At 37.4% G+C, this 27,293-nt stretch overlaps 3 long non-coding RNA genes and 1 gene segment (V, D, J or C); 2 read left to right on the top strand and 2 right to left on the bottom strand.

The window, feature by feature from the left end:
- Positions 1–238: 238 nt before the first annotated feature.
- LOC311075662 lies at positions 239–1,758 on the bottom strand. Its single transcript, XR_014604550.1, has 2 exons — positions 1,616–1,758; positions 239–678 (listed from the first exon to the last, which is right to left on the bottom strand). It is a non-coding gene; the product is annotated as an uncharacterized lncRNA (long non-coding RNA).
- A 183-nt stretch (positions 1,759–1,941) lies between these two features.
- Positions 1,942–6,952, top strand: LOC311075668. The gene is made up of 3 exons (XR_014604556.1): positions 1,942–2,085; positions 2,782–3,738; positions 3,847–6,952. It is a non-coding gene; the product is annotated as an uncharacterized lncRNA (long non-coding RNA).
- A 7,280-nt stretch (positions 6,953–14,232) lies between these two features.
- Positions 14,233–20,183, top strand: LOC311075651 (Ig kappa chain V region 3547-like). The segment is given in 2 exons: positions 14,233–16,308; positions 16,396–20,183.
- LOC311075665 lies at positions 19,899–21,824 on the bottom strand. Its single transcript, XR_014604553.1, has 2 exons — positions 21,675–21,824; positions 19,899–20,338 (listed from the first exon to the last, which is right to left on the bottom strand). It is a non-coding gene; the product is annotated as an uncharacterized lncRNA (long non-coding RNA).
- Positions 21,825–27,293: the final 5,469 nt, after the last annotated feature.

Here is a 27,293-nt window from a genome sequence, read left to right as displayed (position 1 = left end):
CATTGAATTATTATACATTATATTCAACATTATATACAGTAGTTTAATGTAGTAGTGACACGAAAACGCTGTAAACTTCCTAAACTTTCATTTTGGGTGAATAATACGATACATATTGTCTCTATCCACTGTAATTATTGTTCCACCCCTAATTACAATCAATCAAAAGCCGCTGAAACTTTAGTGTAGGACTTTGAAGGAACGACACACTGATCAATGATGCAGTCCAACACAAATGTGCGCTTGCGTTCAGATGAAGCTTTATTGAATGAACAGCAATGGCAGCACATTGACAGACTGCTTCAGTATTGAGCTGTAAATCACGTGACGCTCAGATACGCTGGTCTTCACTGGAGAAACATCAGCACTCGGAGCTCTTGAGGAACGAGGCCTCGTGAGCAGCTCCGGCATGTGTTCCTCTGCAGACGAAGCGCTCTGCGTCTTCCCAGCGTGCTTTGCTGAGGCTCAGGACGCTGCTGCGACTGTAGAGACCGTCCCGCTCGCTCTCTGCGCTGGTCTGAACCCCCTCGGTGACCTCTGACCCGTCCAGCGTCCAGCTCACCGTCGCCCCCTGTGGAGAGTAAGAGCTGAGCAGGCAGAGCAGAGCGGAGGAGTCTCCAGAGATCAGCAGAGAAGAGGGAGACAGCAGAGACACGGAGGGAGACACGGAGGGACCCGCTGAACACACACACACACACACACACACACACACACACACACACACACAGTTAGATGTCAGACATGGTCATATAGTAGAAATCACAATCATTTTATCTTTACAGAAATCCCACAAAACTGCTTTCATTCATAAACCACAAATATGCTGAATTCAGTTTAAAAATATTCTCAGTTAAATCAATATTCACTAGCACTAAAAAATGTATCATGCAATTCTAAATATAAATCAGTTCTGTAAAGCAGACATGATATACAGCAAATCTCACAGTAATTTGATATTTTCTGAATAATCTTTTCATTATTAATTGTATTTTGAAAAATTCTTAAGACTCTCACAATCATAATTATCAGCAAATTTCAGTTCAAATGATGAATTTTTCAAATCTTTCTATTTGTCTGATGACGACACATAAAAAATATAATTATTTTATCCATATAATCAAACTTTTGTGTCATGGATTTCAAAAAGTATTAGCAGTTAAATTTTCCAAGAATTATGGACACAATTATATACTTTTAAAAAAACTGAATATGACAGAAAATATAACAATATTACAAACTACATTCAATATAATATTACAATAATATTGCAATCAACATATTAAAAAAAACAACGAATGTTAGCAATTATAATATCTGAAATTACTCGTGTAAAAAGACAATTTTAAAACAATATGAAATATCCTTTGCAATAAAAAAAAAAGATTAACGTGATGAAATCTCAGGGAATAAAAGTGTTTTTTGTAAAATAACAGACAAATTTAAAGAAATTGTGAAACAATCAAATTCGGCATGAAATACTGCAGTTAATTTTTTTTTTTTTTTTTTTTTTTTACTTTTTTTTTTTTATTTTGTTGGCAAATGCTTGCTAAAATAACCTAAAAACAAAACAAATAAATAAATAAAACATTTTTTTTAGAGAATTGAAGAGACTTACTGATCGTCAGTTTAGTTCCTCCACCGAAAGTCCACCACAGTGTTTCATTCTAGTGAAAGAGTCGTACAAAAACCTCCGTCACACTCAAATGAACACACACTCCAGCAGAGAAAGAGACGAACAACACACACACACACACACACACTGATGTGAGACGCAACTGCAGATCTTCTCAACATCAACCATGATTGATCGAAAAAGAGCACAAAATCTTCATCTAAAAAATAGTCCAGAGAATTAGGCTGAATCCCAATTCTCTGTCTTACCCCTTCCCCTTAGTTTTGCACGTTCACGTGAGAGTAAGGGCTATCCCAATTCTCATTTTGATCTAGGGGTAGGGCTAAGGGGAAGGGGTAGATACCCCTTAAAACCAAGAATTTTCGCGAGCTTACTTGAAACCAAGGGGTACCCAGAATGCACTGCGCAACCGGCAACAATGGCGGACATGCCATCAAGAGAGTCCCATAAATGTAAGTATTTTCGGCTTAAATGATTGATTGAAAAATTATGACAGGCTTGTTTTGTGCTCTACACAGTCATGTACATATATATTTGCAACCATGTTGTTAATTGAAATGTTTTTAAACGTTTTTAAAAATCGCTAGTCTGCTACGCTAGGCTATGCTAACGATACATTGCTGGTTTGCACAATCAGTCCCGCATTTCTCTGACTAGCCTTGAATGGACTCCATGTCTACAGTTTTAACTAAACTATAAGCAGTGAATTTTCTTTTCCCCGGACATGTCTGGCCAGGATTTCGAGATAGCCCAAAATGTCCGGGATTCGGCTTTTGCTTTCTACAGTCGCCATTCATTATGTGTACATTATTTGACACTGACACGTATGTGCCAGCTTTGCAGGTCATGCATTCAGCTTCAAACGGATCCCGACTGATACGAAAACACAGGAATTTAAGCAATGCTAAAACGCACAGAAACCGATCACTTGTTTAGCGTTCATGTAAGTTAAACACTACATTCAGATTCACCGATTTGAATGAATTCAGTCCGATTGAAACAACACCTTGTGCATGTAAACATAATGAATAGCGACAGCAGAAAGCAAAAGCCGAATCCTGGAAAAAGGAAAAAGAGGACGTTGCATGGTAACCCTGGAGACATCGATACGTGCTTTAATGTTACATATACTGTCCTGTATCACACAGGGACGCAGGAGGAAACCCGGCAGCTGATCCACTTTCGGGATGAAAACGAGCTGAAGTTTCTAAGATCAAAATATGATCCGATTTTTTTGCCTCTTATGTTTACTTTATTGGCCAATAAAGACAGATTTTTGTTAACAAAAAAAGTGTTTCTGAACATCAGTGACATTCAAAACAGTGATAACTGAAACAGATATACAAAACACCATGCAGTGTGTATAAAAAATATTAGTAACGATGTATGATGACGTAACCAAGTGGTGTCTCATTTCATAGGGGTATGTTTTCACCCCTAGCGCTTACCACTCGGTTTCGAGGGACAAGGGCTAGGGGTAAGACGAAGGGGTAGGGGAAGGGGTAAGACAGAGAATTGGGATTCAGCCTTAATCTTAAAAATAAATACTTGATATTGAATGAAGGCTGAAATCCTTTGTTTCATAATCAGTCCCGAAATACATTCGTCACATTTACAAACACATGCGATTTAAACTCTGCTAATTCTATTGACCTGCTTTATAATGAAATCTTCAGCCAGATTTAGATGGTCATTCTCTATTGGATGACCTTTGACCTGTTATACAGTATCATGGATGATATAAATCTGCAGCACAGGTATTAAATTCTCTCAGCATCAAAGTCTGAATGAAACTGATCATTAAAACAGTGTTTAGAGCGAGAAGATCGACCCAAAATAACATGAAGTAAATCATGAGTTTCTGTTTCTGAAAATGATACACAGAAGTTTATTAGCAAAGACACTAAAAGACAAAACAGTGTTTCTTCTGTCTTCAGGGAAATGATGTGGAGTGTGTTTGCATATTGATCAGATCTTCAGTGTGTGAGAGTGTTTATAGTGCTGTGAGTTTAACACTTCATCACTGACACACACAACAATCTTCATCAACATGACCTTCATCATCATCTTCATCTGGACACTGTTATACGGCTTTATACTACAAGGTGAACAGTTTATATTCTAAATAATTTAAATAATATGACTTTAACACAGCTTTAAATTGACTAATAAATGAATAAAGTTTATGGACTGATGAATGAATTGTTTTTCAGGCTGTAGATCTCAGATCACAGTGACTCAGACTCCTGTGAAACCTGCCAAACCAGGAGAAACTGTAGAGATGAGCTGTAAACTCAGTAGAAGTGCCGAATCTTGCAGCTCGGGACCCTGTGTGTTCTGGTACTTACAGAAACCTGGAGAAGCTCCTAAACTCCTGATTAGTTATGTAAAAACCCTCCAGTCAGGAACTCCATCTAGATTCAGTGGCAGTGGATCTAACAGTGATTTCACTCTGACCATCAGTGGAGTCCAGACTGAAGATGCTGGACATTATTACTGTATGAGTTATCACTGGATCAACAGTAAAGATGTGTTCACACAGTGATAAAGAGTCGTACATAAACCTCCGTCAGTCAGAGTCACAGTGACTGAACTGAAACTGCAGCTGCTCACACACTTTCTGAGTGATTTCAGTTTGCCCTAGTTGCCTCCTTTTATTAATAATAGATCCTAATTTTCATAATACTCCATGATTATTTCATTTGACCATCTTAACATGTAATTTGTTTACTATGCACTGTATTCTGCAGACAGTAAGAGTTTTATATTAGCTTGCTGTTTTAATTATAACCTTGATCAATCAGTTTAGACACGCCTCTCCCTCCTCTGCACCAATCAGATGCCTCTGATAAAAAAGAGATAAGAATTTTTATTTTTGTTTTTACCTGAATTTTTATTGAAAACTTATTCACAAAACTATGAGACGGTTATTGTAGGTAATTGAAGATTACTGTAATTCAGTGAATAAGTGGAGCGATACTCAGAGCTGGAGTCGAGTCTCGTGACAGAAGCAGATCCTCCATCATCACACACAGATGTGTTTAACCTGCAGCTTTAGTGCTGGAGACTCTTTCTGCGAGTTTCATCGTTACGCGACAAGAGAGTGATTTGAGTGTAGAGCTGCTCCTTCATATTCAACTACTCTTTAGTCGACTAGAAGAGGCTTAGTCGACCAAAAATTGTATTCGCCGGTTAGTCGTAGAAATAAAGATTGTTAATGGCGGTTGTTTGTGGTAATTACAGTACGTCAGGCAGGAAACCCAGTCCTTTCTTCCATCGACCTTAAATATTTCTTATCATTTGAAAACATGTAAGTAGTAGCAATTGTACATGGCTGCTCGCTCTAACGTTAACCTAGATAAATGTGCACTATTATTAGGCGCATCTCCAGTGTGTGTGTGGAGTGAGGAAGCTGAAGTATAGCGCTTTACTGACACGGAGGCGCCGGCACAATTACCTGCATTGGTTCCTGATAACAGCTGAAACAACTTCAAATACTTCATCATTTTTGGTCATTCAGATAAGAGTAACACATCATTCGAAACTAAATTGTCTACTTTTATTTGTGTAAACTCATAATAACAAGAAAATTGAAGGAAACAAACAGGAAGTGTTTTCTGCCGTCTCGTTCTCTGTGAACTGCAGCGTGTCAAAAACTAAAAAACTAAAACTCAGTGTATACTTGCCTCACAAACATGAGAAATATATCTATAGAAAGCTTGAAATGTCAAGTGATTGTCAAGCAATTCAAGTGGAAAACAAATATTCTCAGAATATGTAATCCGTATGAAATCTGCGGAGATCACGAGCATCGTCGACTTAATCTCTGCAGCCGACAACACAGAAAACTTTATCAATAAACTATTCAAATGTTTAGACATTCTCCTTGCAGTTTTTTCAGGACACATTCATAATCATTACTTTTGCTGGTGCGCTGTGGCAAGCTTTATGTGTGCGTTTGAGCGCTGATTAGGCGATGTATTATATATCGGCAATTAAAGGCTCATTAATATGATTTATATGGCTTATTAAAAGACACGTGCGATTAGTCGGCTAATGAAATGAATGACTACTAGTCGACTTGAAAAATCTGTAGTCGAGGGAATCTCTACTTGAGAGAGTCAATGGATGCGTCCCGATTCAGAGTCTGGATCCTTCGTAAGGCCGTGAAGGGCGGACCGAGTATGAAATGGGACGGTCTCTATAGAGGATTGTTCTTGTCGCCTAGCAACAGTGACAGCTGCCGTTGATGAGTGACAGTAGCGTTTGTACTAAACTTTTCTGAAAGTTATATTAAACTGTCTGAAAGCAGGGTTCACAAACTGTCTAAATATGTTCACCATAATAATACATTTCTCTATAATAGAGTATAAACTATATATAAATATATAAGTCAACATTTGAACCGCTTTAAAGTTTTGTTTTATTTTTACATTTATCATTAGATATTTGAGTATGTTGAAACCCAATACTTTTAAAAATAGTGAAAACTTTTTCACAATATGTTTAAAAGTGTAATTCGGCAATTTCTTTAAAATAAATCACCTTTTTGTCTACTCTTTTCAGACATACTTTTGTCACATGCTGTTTTTCGCATATATATATAGCCAGTGATGGGAATAACGGCGTTATTTTTTTCAGTAATCAAACTAATTACTGTTTCCTCCGTTACAACGCCGTTACCGTTATTGTCAATAAAATGCGGCATTACTAAGCTCACTGAAGCGGTTTTCATCCGAGTAGGCTCTCTCTCTCAGCCATAGGAGCTGCAAAGTTTTTTCTCTTGTGTGTGTGTTTGAGGCAACCGGTCAAAAGCGAGGCGAACGCCGCGAGCGCGCTGACAGTGCGCGAGAGAGACCGAGTCGAGTGTGTCCGAGAAAAAGCTCGACAGTGCGCGAGAGAGACGGAGAAAGCGCTCGACAGTGCGCGAGAGAGACCGAGTGTGTCCGAGAACGCGCTCGACAGTGCGCGAGAGTGTGTAGTACGAGCAGTATAAATACTTTGTTTATAAATAATTTACACATTTCAGCATTAGAATAATCTCTGCAGCATATTGGTATCATATGCAATGTTTTAATTAGTTTATATAACAAACTCCAAAATAACCTGCAGGGAACGTTCAAAGAAAACATCTTTGTTTGACCAGTTGAGAACACGACTAGAATTTGGCTAAAATAACCACTGATGATGACGTTCTCTGTAGGATATAAAAATAAACCCCCAAAAGATTATATTTTATTATTATTCTTTATGTACATTGTTCAGTATTAGAGAACTTTTTGTTAAACTTACTACTGTGAGGGAGAACATAGCCTACTTACTTAAGTTAATAGGTGTCTCTCACATTGTCCAATAGCAACATTACAATAGTGTAGATTAGTGTACAATGATTTGTAATAATAAGATGTTATATTTAGTGTCATATTCATTCATTTAACATTTAACATTGGAGGTATCCAAGACTTTTTTTTAAGTAACGCAATAGTTACTTTTCCTGGTAATTAGTTACTTTTGTAATGATGTAATTCAGTTACTAACGCAGTTACTTTTTGTGAGAAGTAACTAGTAACTATAACTAATTACTTTTTTAACTTACCAACACTGCTTGCTAGACGTCACTGGCTCGAATTGGCGATTTGTTGCAGTTGCTTTTAAACACATACAAAATTGCAGTAAATATTAAATTCCTTTAAATATATATATATATATATATATATAATATGTTATAGTTTGCAAAATAATGCTAAAAAAAGAAAAAGAAAAGAAAGGTGGCCGCTAGCTAGCCATAAAACTTGTTAGCAAATATAACGTTAATGTACAATGTTATTTTCTCAACAGTTAGGCCAACATTAGCTAACTGTTACACAACCAACAGAATTTCACACATTAGTTAATTTAATGTTAATGTAAACTATAAGCGTTGCTCCTTGGCGTATTTTAACAATTCAATAAGCTAACAATTTAATAATCTAACAATGTCTGTAAAATGAAACGTTAGAGCAGTTTACCGTGGTAAAGTTCGTTACCGCCATGTTGACGACGAGTAACGTTATAACATAGGTTAAACTGGGCACAATCCTGTCAACACACACAGAATGTTTTTTTTTTTTTTACCTTGCTTGCTGGTCTCTCTCTCAGTGAAGTGAATTCCGTCTCTTCCCAGGGCCGGACACGAACGGCGCGGTCCAACAAAAGACAGTCAGAACCCAGTGATATTACACTGGATGCTCTGACGCAACACGACAAATCCCAGACAGTGTAGTGATGCGCCCAGATAGAGCCGTCGCAATGGGGTAGGCAAGGTAGGCAGCTGCCTAGGGCCCCCAGCTGAAGGGGGCCCCCGATGGCCGCACGGTCGTTTAGGTTGTGTATCTGCCCTCGTCAAACAGTATCAACCATTGTAAACAAACAACCACAGTGAGACAGTGCTATCACTTTCCAGTACTGCTCCGTGAGAGGGGCCCCCCAAACTAGAGGGATTCCCCCTATGCAACGACAAACACTATGAGTGCCCTAATCACTGTAATGTTGAAGTGACATCCACCGTCGCGCACCCCCCATCAGGTCCCCCACTAGCTGTCAGTGGAAGAGAAACACTCAGTGCTACGCGGGCATTTAAATTTAAAAATGTCATCATGAAGCGTTCATACCCTTCACGATTTTCCAAAACACAGAGAAAGAAAGAAGAAGAGGAAAAACGCCAAAGACACAGCGGCAAGTAAACCATTATTATCTCCAAATACAGCTGTCTGACGTGTTTTCACATCTCTGCGAACATAAACCTTGACATCAGTGACCAAACACAACGGTAGATGTGAGCGTTGTTAGAGGGTGAAAAAGTTCAACTAATAGTCATACACAACTTTGTTCTGTTTGCAGAATTTAAGCATAAAATACACACTAGACAACTTCTCGACACTTCACTGTTGTAGCTAACGTTACAGCGTTCGAAAACTTCCTTTGAGCTAAATCCTCTTGATGCACGAGCCCAGATTACGATCGCATGAGATTTTTTGCCATGTAATTTATAAAGGCAAAAGCTAGAGAAGTGTTCTCTTGACGGCTGTGTCTGCCCGCGGTGCGGTCACGGTAAAAACTTTGTCAATTCCAAACAAATAGAGCTGGTCCTAACACTCCCATGCAGTTAGGTCCAAACAAAATAATCCATTAAGTCCGGTTACATTTTAGATGTAAGTTACGCAGGCTATCAATTTCCGTTGGTGGTGTTTCTATTCCATCTGGAGAAAAATGCCCTTTTTCCTTCGCGTTTGTCCTTCTATTCAAGTTCTTTTCCTGTAAAGTAAATATCGAATCCTCCACACTTCACTTTCATGATATGCTATGAGAATAACAATAAACGTATGGCTATTCACCAAATGTTTTTTTTTTTTTTTTTGCTTTATTAGGTGCTTTGCTTAAATTTCTGTCTGTGCCAATTGATAATTCATGACTCTTAAAATGCACCAGAATACAAGAAATCCCATCTGAATTTTAAAAATTTTCCTGAGGGAGGACTTGGGACCTCACTTCACTCTTTTGCCTAGGGCCCCCAAATATCTTGAAACGGCCCTGGATCATGCGCTGTTATATTTCTGACGTACTCCGAGTCCAAGCGCTCGCGCTATTTCTGACAAGGGAGAAACAGGTTTGCATTTTGGATAAATGATCCAGTCGCTTCAATGTGTCCAATATAGACAGCCTTTGACTGTTATAGCGTTGTAGACACGCGGTGTAAGGCAAAAATTAGGAAATAAAAAGCACGATGGAATAGTGCCAGTCAGAGAGGCCGTTAAGTCAAATACAGTAGTATACAGCAAATTTAAAAAATACAGTAAGTCTCTGTATGTGGTGTTATGTCAAATACAGTAGTATACTGCAAATTTAAAAAATACAGTAAGTCTCTGTATGTGGTGTTATGTCAAATACAGTAGTATACTGCAAATTTAAAAAATACAGTAAGTCTCTGTATGTGGTGTTTGACGTCACAGAAAATTCCCATGATGCAATGGGAATCAGTTATTTACTGTAAAGAGAAATAGCAGTATAATACTGGGTGATTTAAAGTAAATAACTGTAGAAATTACAGAAAAGTCTAACAGTGTACTTATTTTGAATTAGTAATTACTTCACAGCCACTAAAAAAGTCAGTTCTATATAGTATAAATGAGTGTGTGTGTGTAATCCAGACGTACTACATTCACCATGTTGTCATTATCATGTGATCTACCAGCGTCAGTTGCATCTCTTCACTGTCATTCACAGATCCTCCTGTGGCCTCATGGGATAGTAAAGTGTCCATCGTATCACACTTCAGGATCTCTCCAAAAGTAGTCGGACATCCGAGTACTTTTTGCTTTTATGAGTATTGTCAATTCGGACATCCTTCTTTTGTCACATACTGTTTTTTGCCTACTATAGAAGGGAAGATGTGATTTCGGACGCAGCCATTAACTTTATCATCCGATTAAAACACTGATTCATTCAGGAACTATTGTGAAAGTGACATATGAAGGCCAATTGTGGAAACCCAAACTCAGAGTTTGTCCTCTGCATTAAACCTCTCTGACTCTCTCTAACTATTAGGCCACGATTGTGTTTCTCAGAGTCGCACTGGTTTGTTTTACTGTGGTTTCGTTTGGAAATATTTCAGTCAGCCGTAACTTTCAGTTAGTAAATAACTACTGGCAATATAAATGACTAAAATGTAAAGTACTCAATAATAGATTCTTGTTCATTAAACTGTTGTATCAAAGCAATATCACAGAAAATATTGCTTTATATCAATAAAGGATCATATTAACATGTGAACTCGTTAAATGTTTTGTGAAGTCTCAATGAAAGCACATTAAAGTTAAATCTGTGACTCCTGAAGCGTTTGCATAGAGTGTGTTTTACATGAGCGACACACGCTTCAGTGCTCTGCATGTGTTTATAACTCTGTCAAACATCAAACATGATCAACAACTGTTTTTCACTAGAACTGAACCTTCAACCTACAAAAATGACTTTCATCACCATATTGATCTGGACGCTGGCAGTGTTATGTCGAGGTTTGTGTCAGTCAAGATTACAAACGTTATTCACTCGTAATCTTTATGTGTGTTGTGAAGATATAAGGTTGTAAAAGTGTGTGTGATTTCTAATCTTTCTCTCTTGTCAGAATCTGTTGGGCAGGAGACAGTGACTCAAACTCCCTCAGAGCGGCTCTATGAAACTGGACAAACAGTCGCTGTAAACTGTAAATTTAACAGTGGTCCATCCTGCTGGGTAAGTGGCAAACCGTGTCTGAACTGGTACTTACAGAAACCTGGAGAAGTTCCTAAACTCCTGATTGCTTACACAAACACCCGTCAGTCAGGAACTCCATCTAGATTCAGTGGCAGTGGATCTGACAGAGATTATACTCTGACCATCAGTGGAGTCCAGACTGAAGATGCTGGACATTATTACTGTCAGATTATACACTTCATCAACAGTAACTATGCGTTCACACAGTGATAAAGAGTCGTACAAAAACCTCCGTCAGTCAGAGTCACAGTGACTGAACTGAAACTGCAGCTGCTCAAACACTTTCACACACACACACACACACACACACACACAGGGAATCTCAATATCTTCCACCGACTAGTGTTTTATCCAGGGGATAAGTGGAACTTTCTGAATTTTAGGTGGTATTGAGTGCTATGAGAACAGAGCGTAGATACAGTATACCCGCATGGCTCCATGTCTATGGCAAGACCTTGACCTGAACCAAACTCCATGAATAATTCGGCCCACATCACAGTGTCCTTAAAGCCCTGCTTGAATCTACGGGATGGGGTCTCAGTGTTACAGTCTTTGTGTTCAACTCAGACCTCATTAATCAAACAAAGTGTCAAAAGGGTCTGCACAGGGACTTTTCTGGACAATTTGCAAGATTTGCACACAATGTCTTGTTCTTCATGAGCAGATGAGAGCAATGCTTGTACCCAACATATTGTTACAAAGCAATCTTCTTCCTGTTATAGTGCAAAAGCATCCTCTAAGTATAGGACATACATGCAATATAATGTAAACCCTGTAAGCTATGTTATGATTACACTATATGGTACTCTGTTGAAGTAATAAATCTTCTATTATAAGGCACTTTAAATGGGTCATGAGAAGAGTTCAAAATTAACTTTTGCCACTTCTGAGAATGGTGGGAACAAAATTTACTATAACTATATTTTGCATTTAAAAAAAAAAAAAAAAATCAATAAATAAATAAACTTTAGCTACTGTAGATACATTTCGGAGTAAAAAATGTACACTTCAGTAAAAGTTGATAGTAACTGACTGCGCATCACTTACATCAGGGAGGGTTTGATTATAATTCTTACAATTATATATAAAGCATAATACAGCAGTTTCTAATAATGTTGCTGACCAACTGACAAGTGTATTTTTTACTGATTGCAAAATCCTATTTAAACTCCAATTTGGTGCTTGGCAAGTGTTAGTTTTGGATCCTGGTCAAATGGCATTGACATTGTCTCCAACTCCTTATCTCATTACCTTTTTAATAACGTCTTATGCAAAGTGCAGGCTTTCACAACTATGCCCCTTTTGTAAAACACTAGGAACATGTGTCTTTTTTTTTTGCCTGAAACTTACTGAAAGTCTTTTTTAAACAAAGTACCCTAAAGGAGTTTCATAAGCGTTATTATACAGAATGCTCTCATTAACGTCCATGTCCCTGTTCTTTCCTCTTAAAGACAAGGTGAAAACGACTGCTCCCCAAACTCTGCCATAAAACATGTCAATTTGCCCTAATAAATAGGCTGATGGATAAATGAATACATTAGCTCATTCATTAGATATTTAATCAGGTAATTATGTGTAGGCACAGCGCAGCTCTCTCTGGTTAGCGCAGAAGCGTTAACCCAGACATAATATATCGCTCTTTCTAAAATGGACGATTTTAAATGATCAGTTTAACTTGTGCTTGGAAGGTGAGGGAGTAGGTAAAAAAAAGTCTGACCTGCAGCATTGGTTTAATTATAACTACACACAATGCTGCTAATAATAATCGCAAATTTGGTTTATATATTTGTTTATATAAGTTGGCTCAATTACAGGCTGAAACAACGATTTAAAAAAAAATCGGGCCACTACACTTACAATATAAACACAGAGACTAATGACTTGACAAGACACACTTGTGAACATGATTAAACAATAAACCAATGACAGAACAGAACTGAAAAACCACATGACTAAATCAACCAATGACAACATGACACATTCACAAGGGGAGCACATGGCAAGAACACATGAGGGAAAAGGGAATCACATGACAAGAACCTTGACTATAGGTCAATTACAAAATTAAAGACATGACAACAAAAATAGACGTGAAAACACTCTAGAGGTGAAAGCAAAAGAAAGGTTTGCCGTAATCTAAAATGTGTTTTCATTTTGAATACTTCGGATAGTAGGTCATTTTCAAAGTGAAGGAAAGATGAAGGTATAGAAACAGCCAATAGGCCTGTATTGTGCATATCACGTCCTTGGAGCTAATCATTTTCAACTGCAGCAGGTTGACGTTGTTCAGTGCCAAATGTGAACAAATTAAATGAGGCAATTAAAGACTGAATAAGCCGGCGTTGATAATTGTGGCCTGATATGCCAGCGGCAATTATAATGAGCCCAGTTCTGCTTACAGACTTAGCGCTGTTCAGAAACACAGCCAGGAGTTACGTTTTTCTGTGAGGGCACTTGGGCCAAGGTTTCCATAGCAGTCTCTTAGCCATACCATGCTATAAGATTTTCACAGCGGGACCGGCTATAAGATATCCCTCTCACGTCGAAAGGCCTGTTGGTTACAAGTGGACGGCTGTGGTGGGAAGCAGTCTGGTGGAAAATTGGGCCGCTCTGTTATATCCTGCGCTCTGTCATGTCCTGTGCTTCTAGCCTTTGGGTTTATTGTACACAAAAGCTCGGTTGCTGCCGAGCCACTGGAGTTAACTAGCCCTGTCACTTCCATTAGGAAAACAGGCATGGATCTCTTTTAAAAGGAAAAGGAAAAAGAAAATCATTCTCTGGTTTAAGTTGCACACAAGTTTTTGTAAGTCTGTCCTACGTCTTGCCTTTTCAGGTCAGACCTGTTTGCTAGCAGTGGAACTTATATAAGAGAGAACAGCAACACAGACTTGTTCGTGGCCGATTATATCTACTTACTAAAATGAGGCAATGATAAGGAGCATGAGTGCACTGGGATAGTGTAATAGCAACACAAACATGTCTCTCTCGTCTTCTCCATGTGGTCCTCAGAAGACTGTCTGTTTCTGTCCAAGATTCAGAAAAGTTGTCAGCACAATGACAGAAAACACTGTACTGAGGATGGTTAATGCAAACATAGTAAGATGTGCAATGCATTATTCAAGGCAGAACATTACATTATGGGATAAACAGGTTGATGTGACAAGTTTACGAAATGTATAGCCATTTAAGGAGTGTAAAGGTTGAGGGTCAAGATTTCCCCCTGTTGGTAGATGCCATAACTACACCATGTGGACACACACACACACACACACACACACACACACACACACACACACACAGTCAAGTTATTCATAGATATTTAATGAAACAAAGCATTCATTGAGTTTTTAACTTACTAAATACTTTATCTTATCTCTTTATCTTATTACATTTATCTAAAACTATATCTATAATTTGTCCGTATGTTCTTGTTTCATCATGAATCTGCAAGAGTGTTCATGCTCCACTGACTGAAGTTTACTTATAAAGCGTGAGATAAAGCCCTGATCTAATGAAAGACCTGAAACAAAACGATCACAAAGACATAAAGTTACAATTATATTTTATTTATTGACTGAATTGTAATAAAATCATGCCTGAATGATAAAGCACACACACAGTCTTGTATGAAAGGCAGAAAGCAGAGCAGATGCAGATGTTCAGAATACGGTTCACAGTCTAGACTTGATTATTAAATTATTTAAAAAGGAAATATCATTGAGTTTCAAACCGCCAGAAAAACTCAATCAAGTTCCACTTTCAGTCGATGCAGAAACATAAAGACTGTTGTTAGTAAATGTGTCATCTTTGATATTTGATATCTTTGAGTCTCAATATCCAGTTTTATTGAACAAAAATAATAAATTATACAATTTATTGTTTTAACAAGTTGAAAACGAAGACAAAAACTAATTTCAGTTCATCAAGTGTCAGTTTTACAAACAAGAATCGACTGAAAACGACAAATAAGAGTCTAAAAGAAACAGCATTAGAAATAGAAGAATATGTTTCTCTGTAATGTTTGATTCACTTTATCAGCTTTAACTTCCAAAAAGTTGATCTGAATGTTTTTAGAGAAGAGTTTTCACAAAGCCTGTGATCACTAAAGCGATTAGAGTTAAATAGAAGTTATATTATAGATTTGAAGTGTCATTTTCATGATCAACTTCTCTGAAACTCACTTTGTTAAAAGCATCAAAGATCAGATGTGAAGAAACACAAGAACTGAATTCACTACAATTTAAGACTCTGAATAAAACCTTAAGCAAACTTTGTGTGTCTCATCCACTATAACTTTATAATTAATTAAAATTAATTTCTATAAACCTTTTTACTCCTGCAGTATCAGACAGAGCTGATCATTAAGAGGAAATACTATTAAGAATATAAATGCCTGTTTGGAAATATTGCTGTTCATTTAACAATAGATTAGAAAAAAATCAATTAATACCAAAATAAAAAGTGGTGCCAAAATACCAGCCAAATGTTAATTTCTTTCAATGTATTTTTAACCCTTTAGAACTGAATTATCTTTGAGGAAGAAAAGAGCTGAAAACTCGTCAAATCAAGTAAATGTCAGAAATGATTGTTTCTAGTTCAGTGGATGAAAAAAAAGATCCTTTGACACTGAAAATCATCTTTACAGTTTCGACGAACATTCAATGTGTAATTGAAAAAAAAAAAAATTATATAAAAATATATGCTAAAAGTGCATCTTTTCTACAAAGTATTTAACAGTCAGCTGTTGTATTAATAATCTTAATATGTGATGATTTACTGCCATCATCAGTTTGGTGTCGCTGCTGAAAGTGAACCAGTGAAATAAACTAATAGATCATCAGAAGAAAAACCTCTTTAACGCTTCACTAACTGAACTTCAGATCTACAACACACACATCACTGCAGAAACTCACTGACTTCCCCTGCTTTATGAAGCTCATCATCACTGAATTACTAACTGAATTTATTAAAGTGAACATGTTTATATCGTGTTATTCAGTGACTGACAGAGACTCGTGTGTGTGATGATCCTCATGTCTGTTCATAAACTGCAGGAACACACATGGATTTGGTGTAAAATTTGGGGATTAACAGCGACGTTTCACTCCAACTACAGTAAAAATATTCTCACAGCAGATATTTAGATTAATAAACTGAAGTTGGTCTTTGATGTATTCTGTAATTGTTTTTATTATATGTGTCTGTTAATGAGTGACTGTCTTCAGGGAAATGATGTGGAGTGTGTTTGCATATTGATCAGATCTTCAGTGTGTGAGAGTGTTTATAGTGCTGTGAGTTTAACACTTCATCACTGACACACACAACAATCTTCATCAACATGACCTTCATCATCATCTTCATCTGGACTCTCACAGTGTTTGCTCAAGGTTTGTGGAGCACAAGTTTGATATTAATTCATTTCTTCAAGTATATTGTCAAAGTTTTGAGTGTATTTTCTTCTTCTTGTGTTTCAGAGTGTAGAGGACAGATCACCATCACTCAGAGTCCCTCAATAACAGCAGAACAACCAGGAGGAACTGTGAATATCAACTGTAAAACCAGCAGAGATGTGCAGAGATGGAGTAGTGGGGATGAAGGCTTAGCCTGGTACTTACAGAAACCTGGAGAAGCTCCTAAACTCCTGATTTATTTGACAAACCGCCTCCAGTCAGGAACTCCATCTAGATTCAGTGGCAGTGGATCTAACAGTGATTTCACTCTGACCATCAGTGGAGTCCAGACTGAAGATGCTGGACATTATTACTGTCAGAGTTTACATTGCAGAACAAATTCTGATAATAATTGTGTGGGTGATTATGTGTTCACACAGTGATAAAGAGTCGTACAAAAACCTCCGTCAGTCAGAGTCACAGTGACTGAACTGAAACTGCAGCTGCTCAAAGGAGGATCTGAAATAACATCGTCACACTTGCATCTGGAATAAAACCATATAAATTAATCTGACACTCTTAATAATTATAGAGTTCAGAAAGAGATTTTGTGCTCTTATAGATCAGTGACACATTTGAGATCTGAGTGATTTCAGTTTGCCCTAGTTGCCCCCTTTTATTAATAATAGATCTTAATTTTAATAATATTCCATGGTTATTAATTTATATTTGAAGTGTAAATTGATTGTTTAGTTTGTTACACATCCTATTCGATTACATGGAGAGGACGGGGTTAATGAGCTGTACTGGGACCAACCACCTGGGGGCGATCAAGACGCTTGGCTTCAATTTTCAGGACTTGTGTGCAACTAACACTAACTGTGCGTTCACACCGCCGGCGGCGAGAGCGTCAAAGTGGCCGGAAGCCATTCATTGTCAATGAGAGTCGGCGGCGAGCTCCGGCCAGGCGGGAAGGAAGTCGACCGGAAGTTGAAGCCGGCCGCATGCCACCATCTTGTAGCAGAACTTCACCTGCAGTTAGCATCCCATTGACTCCCATTCATTTTGGCGTCACTTTGACAGTGAATAACTTTACATCTGAGGCTTTTGAAGACTCCATTTGTCCATTATTTATTTCTAAAGAAACACGACAATGTATAAAATGCTCCATTACCTTGTAGCTTATGTTATGGCCCCGTAGAAGCAGTTTTTGTAAAAGTAGGCTAACGATTGCGTCATACCCACGCGACTCTCTGTCGCACAGTAGAGAGATTACCGTATGGACAGGAGGAGAAGCTCGCGGGCAATCGGGGGACGTGGAGGCAAAATGACAAAATAATTAATCAGAATACCTAGCAAAAGTTGCTCCTGCTCCAAGCTCATGGACAGCTCCTACTCATACTCTCCGTCTCTGCAAGATTCGGAAGGGAATGATTCAGATTTCTCTTGGCACAGCTACTAGAAGACAGACGGGTTGCTCACGTGGTCCGTGTAACGCTTTGCTCGGTTTGAGTCTGCGCGTCAGGAAAGGAAGTGCTAAGAAATCGCTAAAAATGGGCTTCACTTGTCTCAATTGAGATCCAATGAGATGGCTCTGTCCACTTCTTATACTGTCTATGGCTCCGGCGAGGGCGGCGCGGTGCGTCTTGGACGGCGAGAGCGGCGAGAAGAGTTGAAATCAAATCAACTTTATGGTAATAAGCTATGACGCGGTTTGGCGGCAACCAGCGGCAACCAATCGGAATGTAGAAGTCCTCCGCCGGAGAGGATACAAGAGAACACAATCCTGTAAACTTTGGTTCCGACCACATTAGTTCCTAAGCAAAATGGAGGAAAAAAAAATAATTTCTGTTGCGGGTTTCCCGTTATTGTACGACTTTTCCCTGTTTACATACAGGGACATTAATAAAAAGAACAACGCATGGAACAAGGTGTCTGAAATTGTTGGTGTTTCTGGTGAGTTGCTGATGGGCATTAACGTTATATATTTTCTAGAAAAAAGCGGGAATTGCATGATAACTTTAGCGCCATATCACGCAAAATATATATATATATATTGCGGCCCTTTTATATAAAGTTTAAAAAAAATCACGCATTCTAATCTACGTCAGAGCGTCAGAGTGTCCTCGAATCTTTCTACGGTGTCGGTGGCAGGGCGGTGAGAGCGAATGAACGTACACTAAGGATGCGTCTGAAATTGCCAAACTTTTTTGAATAATTAATTACTTCAAAGTTCAAAGTAAAAAAGTGCATTCTATAGTATTAATGAGTGTAGTATGAATGTAATCTGGACGTACTATATTGGCCATGTTGTCATTATCATGTGATCTACAGTGTCGGTTGCGTCGCTTCACTGTAGTCGGTCAGTCTGGGGACTTATACTGTAAATTCGGACATACTTCTTTTGTCACATACTGCTTTTCACCCATATATAGCAGTGAAGTTTGTGATTTCGGATTCAGCTTAAACCTTTATTCTTTTTCTTCGCATTACTCAACACAGTTTCTCACTAGAGCCTGAAGTGCTGCAGTTCCTCATTATTACATCTGTTATAGTGAGCAATTACTATGAGCTGAACACCAAGTATTGTATACTTCTCAACACAACAGATCTGTGCTGTGACGGACGGGTTTGACTCAAATATGCTCTGAATCAGAGAAAACCGAATGTGTAAACTGATATGAAATCAAACAAACCATATATTGCTTGTTTTGTACAATACACTATATGATAAAGTCAATGTAAGAAAGATGTTTTTGAGCCTTTTTCAAGTAGGCCTAGCTATCATCTCAAGCTTATAATGAATTTATTACTCATAACTCATTTTAGCAGAAGTGAAACTGCTCCAGTTCAGAGCGTTGAACCAGTAAAAGAGTGAAACTGTGAGTTTGAGGTGAAAATCTCATTTGCATTGTCAGGTTTAGTGATTGTGATGGTCTCAGAATAGAGCAGCTCGTCTCCAGTGACCATGTTCAAACCCCAAGAGCTTCATTTCACATTTACTGCTGAATGCAGCTGTTCTCAACTATTACAATTAGGGGTGTAACGAGACCCTTATGTCACGATCCTGAACTCACAATACCATATTATTGCCATACTCCATCAAAATTGTACATTTGGTTTAACATTGTGTGTGTAAATGAATAGGCTTGGACTTGGTGCTGATAACCCAATGCAGGACAATAGAGACACCAGAATAACAATATTCATGATTCTGAAGCTGAAAATACAGAATTATTTCAGACGAATATGCTTGATGTCTCTGACTAGATATATCTAAAATAATGTAGGCCACTTTTTACTGGTAACATCAGACATTTGGCATTATCAGGACCCACAAATATTCCCCCATTGCATTATTATACATTATATTCAACATTATATACAGTAGTTTAATGTAGTAGTGACACGAAAACCCTGTAAACTTCCTAAACTTTAATTTTGGGTGAATAATACGATACATATTGTCACTATCCACTGTAATTATTGTTCCACCCCTAATTACAATCAATCAAAAGCCGCTGAAACTTTAGTGCAGGACTTTGAAGGAACGACACACTGATCAATGATGCAGTCCAACACAAATGTGCGCTTGCGTTCAGATGAAGCTTTATTGAATGAACAGCAATGGCAGCACATTGACAGACTGCTTCAGTATTGAGCTGTAAATCACGTGACGCTCAGATACGCTGGTCTTCACTGGAGAAACATCAGCACTCGGAGCTCTTGAGGAACGAGGCCTCGTGAGCAGCTCCGGCATGTGTTCCTCTGCAGACGAAGCGCTCTGCGGCTTCCCAGCGTGCTTTGCTGAGGCTCAGGACGCTGCTGCGACTGTAGAGACCGTCCCGCTCGCTCTCTGCGCTGGTCTGAACCCCCTCGGTGACCTCTGACCCGTCCAGCGTCCAGCTCACCGTCGCCCCCTGTGGAGAGTAAGAGCTGAGCAGGCAGAGCAGAGTGGAGGAGTCTCCAGAGATCAGCAGAGAAGAGGGAGACAGCAGAGACACGGAGGGAGACACGGAGGGACCCGCTGGACACACACACACACACACACACACACAAAACTCAGTTATTCAGATCTGCAGCTACAATGTTCACTGGAACAGACATGGTAATGCAATAAAAATCACAATCATTTCATCATTTCACTGTAATTCCACATTGCTCCCAATTATTCATATGTGCACCCCTGCATATACCATATACACACTATCCTGAGTTAAATTTGAAAATACTCTCGATTTGCTAAATTACTATTTACTATTAAGAAATGTACACTGTAAAACAAATATTGTAACTGCTTAAAGACTAAAAATGCTACGGTAAAAACCTGGGGCCAGTTGCATAAACATAGCCATTATGTTAAGACTGTGTCTTAAGAACTAGCATGATCAACTAGAAGTTAGGGGTAATCAGTCTTACTGTTCGGTGTCAAATTAGACCAATCTACGTTTTTATGTTACTGACTTTAAAAAGTTAATAACAATTTTAAAGAATAAAATTGGATGACTAACTTGTAAGACTAGTCTTAACAGTTTATGCAACTGGCCACTGTTAAATGGTTAACAGTAAGTTCCCTTATACGGTGAAAAACTGTAATAAATCTAACAGGACATTTCAGTAAAATTTTGTTAAATTTATATTGTTTGATAGTAAAAAAGAACAAGTCTGGGGATCACGACTGCCTTTTTACTGTAAATTTTTACAGTGTATCAATTATAAAATATGTAAAAATATAAATCAGTTCTTAGAAGGAAAATATATGCTAATTTGTTCTTTTCTGAATTAAGTAAAATGTTTAAACATCTCCATCTATTGTAAATTGATCAATTTTTTTTGTTATTATTTTTTATAAGATTTAGTAAACTAATTTATTATGTCAATATAATAGTTTGTATTTTGAAAATATTAGGCTGATATAAACATTGTTATAAAATAAACGTTATACACTCAAAAAACATTAAGCCTTTTTAAGATTCACAAATTTCAGTACAATTCCATTAAATTGAATAGAATAATCCTTACATATTATTTATACAATTAATTCATCATTTTAAAAGTTTATTAAAGTAGTTTATGTGATTCGTATTTATACATTTAAAAAAATGAAAATATGTTTTTTTTAACTCATTTAAAATTCTTAATATTAATAATATGTAAGGATTATTTATTCATTTGATGGAATTTTACTATACAATTGAAATTCGTGAATATGATGTGAAATGTAAGTAAAGGTTATCAATAATATATTTTTGTAATATGACCTAAATTACGAATACTGTTACCAAATGTTCTTAAATAACCTTAAACCTGCTTTTAAACACACACATCATATGTTTTTATTAGGTAATTGAAGAAAGACTTACTTCTGATCACCAGTTCAGTTCCTCCACCGAAAGTCCACCACAGTGTTTCATTCTAGTGAAAGAGTCATACAAAAACCTCCGTCACACTCAAATGAACACACACTCCAGCAGAGAACAAGACGGACAACACACACACTCTGATATGAAACTCAATAGCAGATTTTCTCAACATCAACCATGATTGATCGAAAAAGAGCCACAAAATACATTCATCACATTTACAAACACATGTGATTTAAACTCTGCTAATTCTATTGACCTGCTTTATAATGAAATCTTCAGCCAGATTTAGATGGTCATTCTCTATTGGATGACCTTTGACCTGTTATACAGTATCATGGATGATATAAATCTGCAGCTCAGGTATTAAATTCTCTCAGCATCAAAGTCTGAATGAAACTGATCATTAAAACAGTGTTTAGAGCGAGAAGATCGACCCAAAATAACATGAAGTAAATCATGAGTTTCTGTTTCTGAAAATGATCCACAGAAGTTTATTAGCAAAGACACTAAAAGACAAAACAGTGTTTCTTCTGTCTTCAGGGAAATGATGTGGAGTGTGTTTGCATATTGATCAGATCTTCAGTGTGTGAGAGTGTTTATAGTGCTGTGAGTTTAACACTTCATCACTGACACACACAACAATCTTCATCAACATGACCTTCATCATCATCTGGACACTTTTATACGGCTTTATACTACAAGGTGAACAGTTTATATTCTAAATAAATCATTTAAATAATATGATTTGTTTTTAAATTGACTAATAAATTAATACACTTTATGGAATGATTTATTTTTCAGGCTGTAGATCTCAGATCACAGTGACTCAGACTCCTGTGAAACCTGCCAAACCAGGAGAAACTGTAGAGATGAGCTGTAAACTCAGTGCTGATACAACATACAGTAGTAGTAGTTACTGCGACCCACCCTGTGTGTACTGGTACTTACAGAAACCTGGAGAAGCTCCTAAACTCCTGATTTATTATGCAAACCGCCTCCAGTCAGGAACTCCATCTAGATTCAGTGGCAGTGGATCTAACAGAGATTTCACTCTGACCATCAGTGGAGTCCAGACTGAAGATGCTGGACATTATTACTGTCAGAGTTTACACTATATCAGTGGTGGTGTGTTCACACAGTGATAAAGAGTCGTACAAAAACCTCCGTCAGTCAGAGTCACAGTGACTGAACTGAAACTGCAGCTGCTCAACACACACACACACACACACACACACACACACACACACACACTCAGTCAAGTTATTCATAGATATTAAATGAAACAAAGCATAACTTACTAGACACTTTATCTTATCTCTTTATCTTATTACATTTATCTAAAACTATATCTATGATTTGTCTGCATGTTCTTGTTTCATCATGAATCTGCAGGAGTGTTCATGCTTCACTGACTGAAGTTTACTTATAAAATGTGAGTTAAAGCCCTGATCTAATGAAAGACCTGAAACAAAAATGACACAAAACGGACATAAAGTTACAATTATATTATATTTATTGACTGAACTGTAATAAAATCATGCCTGAATGATAAAGCACACACACAGTCTTGTATGAAAGGCAAAAAGCAGAGCAGATGCAGATGTTCAGAATACGGTTCACAGTCTAGACTAGATTCAGTGGCAGTGGATCTAACAGTGATTTCATTCTGACCATCAGTGGAGTCCAGACTGAAGATGCTGGACATTATTACTGTAAGAGTTTCCATTGCACAACAAATTCTAATAATTATTGTGAGAGTGATCGAATGTTCACACAGTGATAAAGAGTCGTACAAAAACCTCCGTCAGTCAGAGTCACAGTGACTGAACTGAAACTGCAGCTGCTCAAAGGAGGATCTGAAATAACATCGTCACACTTGCATCTGAAATAAAACCATATAAATTAATCTGACACTCTTAATAATTATAGAGTTCAGAAAGAGATTTTGTGCTCTTATAGATCAGTGACACATTTAAGATCTGAGTGATTTCAGTTTGCTCTAGTTGCCCCCTTTTATTATTAATAATAGACTTTAATTTCCATAATACTCCATGATTATTTCATTTGACCATCCTAACATTCACTGTATTCATACTATATTCCAGGGGCGATTCTAGGATTTTCATTTTAGGGGTGCTCAGCCCCCAATGAGGGTATGATTTAAAAAAAAAAAATTAGTTTATGGTCTAATGCGCATTATTAACTAGTTTCATTCATTCATCCATTAACATGGATATGGCAGGGTTTTATAATCACTGAGGTACCGAATGTGAGGTATTTAGGGGGGTTCGGGGGCATGCCCCCCCGAGAAAATTTTGATTTCTCTGATCTACATATGTGCATTTTAAGATGTTTTGAAGGCCAAAAAAATTGAATAACAACAGCTTTAAAACCATGTGCGGGCAGCTGTTTATTTTTCACACCTCATCAGCATCACACTCTTTTTCTCTTTGTTTTTCTCTTGCTCTGTCTTTTCCCCTCCTAAATCTGAGCTTTGACTGATATAGGCTTTTCATTTTTGTCTGTCAGTGAAGAAAGTAAACATAGGGTCAACTGATAGGTTGATTCATGAATCATTTTCTCAGACAAAGCTACCAGGAAAGCTAGGTTTATTAAATTCATTCACAATATGTACACATTCATTATTGATCTAGGCCTAATACATGGCCGTAGACAGGGCTTTATAATCAAAGAGGTCATACATTTGAGGTTGTTATGGGGTTAAACATTTTTATTTCTCTGATATGTGCATTTCAAGACGTTTGAGGCCAAAAAAGGATAAGAAATAGATTTAAAACCTGCTCTCTCCTCATCTCCATTTTTTCTCTCAGTCTCCTGATCTTGCCCTGTCTCTTCCCCTCTAAAGCTGAACTTTTTTAATTTACTGAAGGCTACAAATTGTATTATATTAATTCTCAACATGTACACATGCATTATTAATCTTGTGCCTATGAAAACGGCTTTGTTAATGTTTCTTGTCCCCTCACAATGACATAATTACACGTTATAGGCCTATTTTCAGCTCAAAATGGCGAAATTAGACAAAGGTTTATTAGTTTTCTAATTATTTTTGTCATTCGTTTAACATTTATGACCTAAAAAACTGTCAAATATAAAATGTTTAGTTTAGCTACTTACATCTTCTTAACTCGCACTTGACCGTAAACTGAAGCGTCAGTCGTGCTGCTAAAATTCGCGCTCAGCAGCTTCTGTGAACATAAAGCCCGCCTACTTTGATTTGATTGGTCATCTCAAATATTCTGACATTGACGAGAAGTGAAAGACCAATGAGGCTCAGATGAACAAACACACACACACACACACGCGCGCCTCTGTTTCTGACCTGCGCTCTGCTTGGCGCTGCTGCGGATTGAAGATGAAGAACATTATTTAACCTTGTCAAAGACAAAAAAAATATATATATATATTTTTTTAGAATAACAACATTTCTTACTCCAAGTTTTAGGGGTGCTGAGCTCCTTTTTAGGGGTGCTGAAGCACCCCTAAAAAGGGGCTAGCCTCGCCCATGCTATATTCTGCAGTCAGTAAGTTTTATATTAGCTTACTGTTTTAATCATAACCTTGATCAACAGTTCAGTTTAGACACGCCTCTCCCTCCTCTGCACCAATCAGAAGCTTCTGATAAAAAAGAGATAAGAATATTTATTTGTGCTTTTAACTGAATTTTTATTGAAAACTTATTCACAAAACTATGAGACGGTTATTGTAGGTAATTGAAGATTACTGTAATTCAGTGAATAAGTGGAGCGATACTCAGAGCTGGAGTCGAGTCTCGTGACAGAAGCAGATCCTCCATCATCACACACAGATGTGTTTAACCTGCAGCTTTAGTGCTGGATTTTACAGAGACTCTTTCTGCAAGTTTCATCATTACGCGACAAGAGAGTGATTTGAGTGTAGAGATGCTCCTTCATATTCAACTACTCTTTAGTCGACTAGAAGAGGCTTAGTCAACCAAACATTGTACTCGCCGGTTAGTCGCAGAAAAAAAGATTGTTAACGGCGGTTGTTTGTGGTAATTACAGTACGTCAGGCAGGAAACCCAATCCTTTCTTCCATCGACCTTAAATATTTCTTATCATTTGAAACATGTTAGTAGTAGCAATTGTACACGGCTGCTCGCTCTAACGTTAACCTAGATAAATGTGCGCTATTATTAGGCCCATATCCAAGTGTTTGTGTGGAGTGAGGAAGCTGAAGTATAGCGCTTTACTGACACGGAGGCGCCGGCACAATTACTTGCATTGTTTCCTGATAACAGCTGAAACAACTTCAACAAAAATAATTTTTGGTCATTCAGATAAGAGTAACACATCATTCAAACTAAATAGTCTACTTTTATTTGTGTAAACTCATAATAACAAGAAAATTTAAGGAAACAAACAGGAAGTGTTTTCTGCCGTCTCGTTCTCTGTGAACTGCAGCGTGTCAAAAAAATAAACTAAAAACTCAGTGTATACAGTACTTGCCTCACAATCATGAGAAATATATCTATAGAAAGCTTGAAATGTCAAGCGATTGTCAACCAATTCAAGTGGAAAACAAATATTCTCAGAATATGTAATCCGTATGAAATCTGCACTGTGGAGATCACGAGCATCGTCGACTTAATCTCTGCAGCCGACAACACAGAAAACATTATCTATAAACTATTCAAATGTTTAGACATTCTTCTTGCAGATTTTTCAGGACACATTCATAATCATTACTTTTGCCGGTGCGCTGTGGCAAGCTTTCTGCGTGCGCTTGAGCACTGATTAGGCGATGTATTATATATCGGCAATTAAAGGCGCATTAATATGATTTATATGGCTTATTAAAAGACATGTGCGATTAATCAACTAATGAAATGAACAACTACTAGTCGACTTGAAAAATCTTGAAAAATACTTGAGAGAGTCAATGGATGCATCCCGATTCAGAGTCTGCATCCTTCGAAGGCCGTAGGTCGCCTAGCAACAGTGACAGCTGCCGTTGATGAGTGACAGTAGCGTTTGTACTAAACTTTTTTGAAAGTTATATAAAACTGTCTGAAAACAAAGCAGGGTTCAGAAACTGTCTAAATATGTTTACCATAATAATCCATTTCTCTATATAATAGAGTATAAACTATATATAATCTATATAAACTATATATAAAGATATATGTCAACATTTGAACCGCTTTAAAGTTTTGTTTTATTTTTACATTTGTATCATTAGATATTTGAGTATGTTGAAACCCAATACTTTTAAAAATAGTGAAAACTTTTTCACAATACATTTAAAAGTGTAATGCGGCAATTTCTTTTTTTAAAATCACCTTTTTGTCTCTTTTCAGACTGTTTTTCGCCTCTATATAGCAGTGAAGTATTATTTCAGATACAGCCATTAACTTTATCATCCGATTTAAAACACTGATTCATTCAGGAACTATTGTGTTTCCCAGAGTCTCTCTGTGTTTTATTCTACTGTGACTTCATTTGGAAATATTTCAGTTGGCCGAACAGAAACAGACAAAGGAACTGGCAATATAAATGACTAAAATGTAAAATACTCAATAAGCTGTTGTATAAAAGCAATATCACACTCGCTATCATCATGCTGGTCTGATAT

This window comes from Abramis brama, assembly GCF_963993115.1.
Source record: "Abramis brama genome assembly, chromosome: 24".
Lineage (NCBI taxonomy): Eukaryota > Metazoa > Chordata > Actinopteri > Cypriniformes > Leuciscidae > Abramis > Abramis brama.
This window is presented reverse-complemented; position numbering and strand designations above follow the sequence as displayed.